The sequence below is a fragment of the Cetorhinus maximus genome, unplaced genomic scaffold, assembly GCF_964194155.1.
Source record: "Cetorhinus maximus unplaced genomic scaffold, sCetMax3.hap1.1 HAP1_SCAFFOLD_3397, whole genome shotgun sequence".
In the NCBI taxonomy this organism is placed as follows: domain Eukaryota; kingdom Metazoa; phylum Chordata; class Chondrichthyes; order Lamniformes; family Cetorhinidae; genus Cetorhinus; species Cetorhinus maximus.
In genome coordinates, this window is record NW_027599310.1 from 22,257 (window position 1) to 28,256 (window position 6,000).

At 50.3% G+C, this 6,000-nt stretch overlaps 1 long non-coding RNA gene across 1 annotated transcript; it reads left to right on the forward strand.

Moving 5' to 3' along the window:
* The first annotated feature begins 3,579 nt into the window (after positions 1–3,579).
* Positions 3,580–5,541, forward strand: LOC144678000 (uncharacterized). The gene is made up of 2 exons (XR_013575906.1): positions 3,580–3,661; positions 4,542–5,541. It is a non-coding gene; the product is annotated as an uncharacterized LOC144678000 (long non-coding RNA).
* Positions 5,542–6,000: the final 459 nt, after the last annotated feature.

Consider the following 6,000-nt stretch of genomic DNA (forward strand, 5'->3'; position numbering starts at 1 on the left):
TTAACAGACAGCCTAAGAGGTGCCGAGTGTGATAATCTAGTCTGGTCAGGTCAGTGAGGGCACAACTTGAGAACCTCTCCATCTCCATGGTTCCCCACTCCATGCTGAATGACACACAACCTCTTTCACTCTCCGTTGAATGCAGAGGAAGCACGAATGCAGTGCCTGCAAATTTATTTTGTTATTTTCCCACCCCCTCCCAATCCCTATAAGGAGTGAACTTGTATCTGCCCCTTGCCCTCGCTGCCAGTCAGAGATTGGCACAGGATGATGGTTTGAGTTGGACAGTGTAGAAACTCTCCCCTCGCTGGCACCAGATCGGAGGTGGTGGTTTTAGAAATCACTCCTATCGTGGGTTCACAGTTGTAGGGGTTTAATTTTGGGGGGGTGTCGCGTGGGGGTGAATGCAAGGACACCGTGTGTCTGCTTTCCCCTTCCGCAGCCTGAAACCGCGGGAGCGGTCCCAATCTCTCCTCGCATCCGGCATCGGATATCGAGCTGGGAGTCCTGTACGGGGAAGGTGTGTGGGGAGGGGGATAGCTTCAGTCCCTCGGATTCTCCCCACCATCGTTCTCCTCTCGCCCGACGGACAACAGCAAAGTTTGAAGAGCATTCGATCGCTTGGTTTAAGCCAGTTTAAATGGATTCCCCCACCCCCGCCCTCACCATGGTGGCTTGGGAGATCTAGGGTTCTCCTCAAACCTGTGGGACACTCTTAATATTCTTCATTGTTTGGAAAGAGGCATTGGGAGTTTTCGATGTCGGGCGATGCTGGGGCTGGGGGTTATCGGGCGATTTAAAGGGACCAAGCATCATATCCCTGAAAGTGGAACACATCAGATCCCAGCTGTATCTAAGAATGAAATGTGTTTCCTTTCACTGTCTAATTTCACCCCGCCATTTCGCATCGTTTAGGAATTTAACATCACTTACGGGAACAGGCAGAGGCCATTCAGCACTTTGAGCCTGTCTCGCTGTTCATTTAGCTCATGTCTGATCTGTACCTTAACTCCATCCACCCACCTCGGTTCCATAACCCTTAATCCCCTCACCCAACAAAAATCCATCAATCTCCGTTTTGACATTTCTAATTGAGCCCCAGACTCAACAGCTTTTCTGGGGGGTGTAGGGGGAGAGTTCCAGATTTCCACTCCCCTTTGCGTGAAGCAGTGCTTCCTGACATCACCCCTGAACGGCCGGGCTCAGGAGGTTTTTTTAATAAGCACTCAGGTTTGACTCCACCTCCCCCACTGCCTCTGTGACCCCCTCAGGCATTTGTAACCGACTCCCAGAGCTGTTACCCCATCAAGATCCTTGCTCGGTGCCAGCTGGACATCACCACTTGTTAACACGCTTCAGTTATGTCCCCAGTGAGAGTCGGCACCTGTAGCAGAGAAGGAGGGGAAAGGTACCTCCTAATGTTAGTGTGAATGTGCTGCAATCCTCTGGGGGTAACCCATTGTAAACAGTCACTCACCCTGACACCAGGGTGGGTCCTTTTTGACTCTACGCCCTGTAAGAGAAGCCCCTCTGCTGAGACCCCGTGTACATGTGGGTGGTTAGCACCTGTGTCTGACTCTCTGCCTCTCCTACTGTGGAGGGGGGAGGTGGGCAAGCTCAGGAGCAGAGGTCAGCCCCTCTGGCAATGGGAGCCTCTCGCTGGCAAAGAGCCTCGATCTCGTTGCACTACCTAGCAATCCGCCCTGGACCTCCATCCCTCACCCCGCCTGCCCACCATCCGTGGCCCCATCCGTCCCCATGTGCAACCCTTACCCGCCCTCGTATCTTTGAATCCACTACCTTCCTGCTCAGTTAACACCCTCCTCAGTTTTTGTTTGAAATGTTTTTATCTGCGTCTGTGCAAACAGTCATTTATCTGGGGTCTGCAGAATAAGGATTTACAGCCTCCAGAACCTTTGGAGAAGCAGGTCTCAGGTCCTCTTGATATGAGAGGGGTCCCTGTTGCCTGGGGAACCCTGGTTTAAAACCAATGCGTTCCAGGCTAGTAATTGTGTGTCGGAGAATGACTGATGCCCCCTTGCGAAAGAGATACAAGCTCAATCCTGAATATTCACCATCAGTCACTGTCCCTTAGCTCCCCATCTTTCCCCTCCCCTCCACCCTACTCCTGTTTTACACCCCCTCTCCTGAGACCTCTCTCCAGGTCAGTCGTTCTTTGAGAAGGAGAAGGCCCTGTGTGTGTGCCTTTCAGTCTGAGCTCTTTTTCCCTCTGTTGTTTTAGTGCTCTGGATTGACTGTTCCCACACACACTTCATGTTGTATCTCCTACAGCATCATCCCACCTCCCCTCCTGTAAAAAGCCCAGCTTTCCATCTGACATGGTGGGTAGCTGCTCCTAATGGCTGTCTGCCTGCCTAGCAAGGGATCAATGTGGCCTGGCCAGTGAGAGAAGCACCAGCGAAAGTGTCTTTCCCAGGGGAGTGCAGGTGCCTCCAGCTCTCTCAGCCCAACTCAGTGACTAGTGATGGGAGGGATCAGTGGGTTTAAACCACTGGCTTGTCGTGTCACCCAGCTTGTTCCCTGCACTCACTTTGGTCAGGGGGGGATTAAACGCAGGTTAGCACTGGGATCAGGGGGTAGCCTGGTCACTCCATCTGTTCAGGCCACTAAACCAACACTGAAATACCTGCCTTGGGATTCCAGGCATTGCTGACTGTCCTTGTGATAACCATGGAGCGAGTCCGGCGTCCGGAGTTCCTTACCTTCATTTATTCCGCTCTGAGATGTTTGGGAGAGGGAGAGGGAGAGGAGCAGACGATGATGTTTAAAGTGGATTGATATTGTTTATGTTCACATTGATTCACCCGGAAATGTTACATTAAGGGTTAGAGGACCACAGCAGCCTGTCAACCTTTACTAACTTACCCATTGCCAGCTTCATAGGTAAATGTGCAACTGAAGACTGATCCCTGTCCCCCCATCCCCCCTGTCCCCCCCGTCTCCCCGTTCCCCCCGTCCCCGCCCCCCTGTCCCCGTCCCCATTAAACACAATTATTACAAGACCATTGCAATTCAATGCGGTTTAACCCATAAGAATCAGGGCCAACATGACAGAAATGACTGCATGGATTCAATTCACCTCCCTGCTTTTATCCCCTTTCATCTCCATCTTCCCCCTTTTCTCCTCCCTGCTTTCCCCCCCTCCACTTTTCACCACCCTGTCTTGCCCACTTTTCCTTTCCCTGTGTCCCCCCTTTGATCCTCTCCAGTCTCCCCCTTGTCTCCTCTCCGATCTCCCCCTCGTCCCCTCTGTTGAATGTGTGTGTTGTGTGTGTAAGGGACTGGTATGTGTTGAATGTGTGTGTGTGTGTGTAAGGGACTGGTATGTGTTGAATGTGTGTGATTGTGTGTGTAAGGGACTGGTATGTGTTGAATGTGTGTGTGTGTGTAAGGGACTGGTATGTGTTGAATGTGTGTGTGTGTAAGGGACTAGTATGTGTTGAATGTGTGTGTGTGTGTAAGGGACTGGTATGTGTTGAATGTGTGTGTGTAAGGGACTGGTATGTGTTGAATGTGTGTGTTTGTGTGTGTAAGGGACTTGTATGTGTTGAATGTGTGTGTTTGTGTGTGTAAGGGACTGGTATGTGTTGAATGTGTGTGTGTGTAAGAGACTGGTATGTGTTGAATGTGTGTGTTGTGTGTGTGTAAGGGACTGGTATGTGTTGAATGTGTGTGATTGTGTGTAAGAGACTGGTATGTGTTGAATGTGTGTGTGTGTGTAAGGGACTAGTATGTGTTGAATGTGTGTGTAAGGGACTGGTATGTGTTGAATATGTGTGTGTGTGTGTAAGGGACTGGTATGTGTTGAATGTGTGTGTGTGTGTGTGTGTGTGTGTGTGTGTAAGGGACTGGTATGTGTTGAATGTGTGTGTGTGTGTAAGGGACTAGTATGTGTTGAATGTGTGTTTGTGTGTAAGGGACTGGTATGTGTTGAATGTGTGTGTGTGTGTGTGTAAGGGACTGGTATGTGTTGAATATGTGTGTGTGTGTGTGTAAGGGACTGGTATGTGTTGAATGTGTGTGTGTGTGTAAGGGACTGGTATGTGTTGAATGTGTGTGTGTGTGTAAGGGACTAGTATGTGTTGAATGTGTGTGTGTGTGTAAGGGACTGGTATGTGTTGAATGTGTGTGTGTGTGTGTAAGGGACTGGTATGTGTTGAATGTGTGTGTTTGTGTGTGTAAGGGACTAGTATGTGTTGAATGTGTGTGTGTGTGTAAGGGACTGGTATGTGTTGAATGTGTGTGTGTGTGTAAGGGACTAGTATGTGTTGAATGTGTGTGTGTGTGTAAGGGACTGGTATGTGTTGAATGTGTGTGTGTGTAACGGACTGGTATGTGTTGAATGTGTGTGTTGTGTGTGTGTGTAAGAAACTGGTATGTGTTGAATGTGTGTGTGTGTAAGACTATGTGCTGAATGTGTGTGTTGTGTGTGTGTAAGGGACTGGTGTGTGTTGAATGTGTGTGTTGTGTGTGTGTAAGGGACTGGTGTGTGTTGAATGTGTGTGTTGTGTGTGTGCGAGACTGAGTGTGAATTTTGCGCTCGTTAAAGTGAGGGATGTCTGTCCCAGGGATGGTAACACTTTCCATATCAGATGATCAGCGACAGAATCGAGCGTTCCCAGGACAGTTGTAGCTCGAGCTCCTTCATCCCTGCCACCAATGTGCCTCAACCGATTGCAGTTTCTTCCCCCGCTGTTAGATTTGCCTGCTCTGAACTAGGGCAGTTTTGTTCTGGGCCTAAAACCCTTGGGGGGGGTGGGGGTGGGGGTGGGGGTGGGGGTGGGGTGGGAGGGGTGGGGGGCTGGTGTTGGACTGAGTTTCTCCAAACCTCCGACCAGAGGCAGCCTCACCTCCAGCAGACAGGGCCGGACTCGGAGCCTGTGATCTCTGTAACCCTGCCTCTCGGCAAGTGCCTCAACTCCATTTGGTGCAACTCCCTCCCCCCTCACTACTTCTTGCTCCTCCTCTTCCTCCCCCCACTCCCCGAAAGAGGCATCGAGCTGCCCCACCTTATGTTGGCGAGACCAGGGTGGGGGAGACCAGACCGAGATCTCTGACAACACCCGTCCAATCCCTTTACATAGAGAGTGGAGACTGAAATCATTCGAACGAGCGCGTGAGGTGTTTGCACAAGGGGTTTTAGTGAATTTAAAAGTGAGATTCCCCGAGAATACAGGGTGTCCTGTCGTCTGGGGAGTGACGTCTTATTTTTTATATAATAGATATATATACACACTTTAGTAACATACTGTAGTGAAAAGCAGCAACTAATAAGGAATCCTTCTGATGAACCTTACTAATTTTAAAAATGAATTGTGTGCTTTATTCAAAGGTATTTTTTTGTCCCTCACATTTAGTGTGATAAGTATTTTTCCAATGTTGTATGACACAGACCCTTTAATCTTTTTCCAGTGTCGTTTTTTTGATAGTTATTTGTTTTATTTCTCTCCGGGTAGGGGTTTCCACAAGGTACTGAAATTTTGTTTCTTTTCAATGTTAATAAAGGTTTGCACAAAAATATCCCGTCTTGCCTCTTGACTTGGCTTGCCAGTACACTTGGCTCCCTATCATCCATCCCTCACCCCTTCCTCCCCTCTCTCTCTCTCTCCCCTACCTCCTTCCTCCCATCCCTCACCCCTTCCTCCTCTCTCTCTCTCTCCCCTTCCTCCCATCCCTCACCCCTTCCTCCCCTCTCTCTCTCTCCTTCCTCCCATCCCTCACCCCTTCCTCCCCTCTCTCTCTCTCCTTCCTCCCATCCCTCACCCCTTCCTCCCCTCTCTCTCTCTCTCTCTCCCCTACCTCCTTCCTCCCATCCCTCACCCCTTCCTCCCCTCTCTCTCTCTCCCTCCCCTACCTCCTTCCTCCCATCCCTCACCCCTTCCTCCCCTCTCTCTCTCTCCCTCCCCTACCTCCTTCCTCCCATCCCTCACCCCTTCCTCCCCTCTCTCTCTCCCTCCCCTACCTCCTTCCTCCCATCCC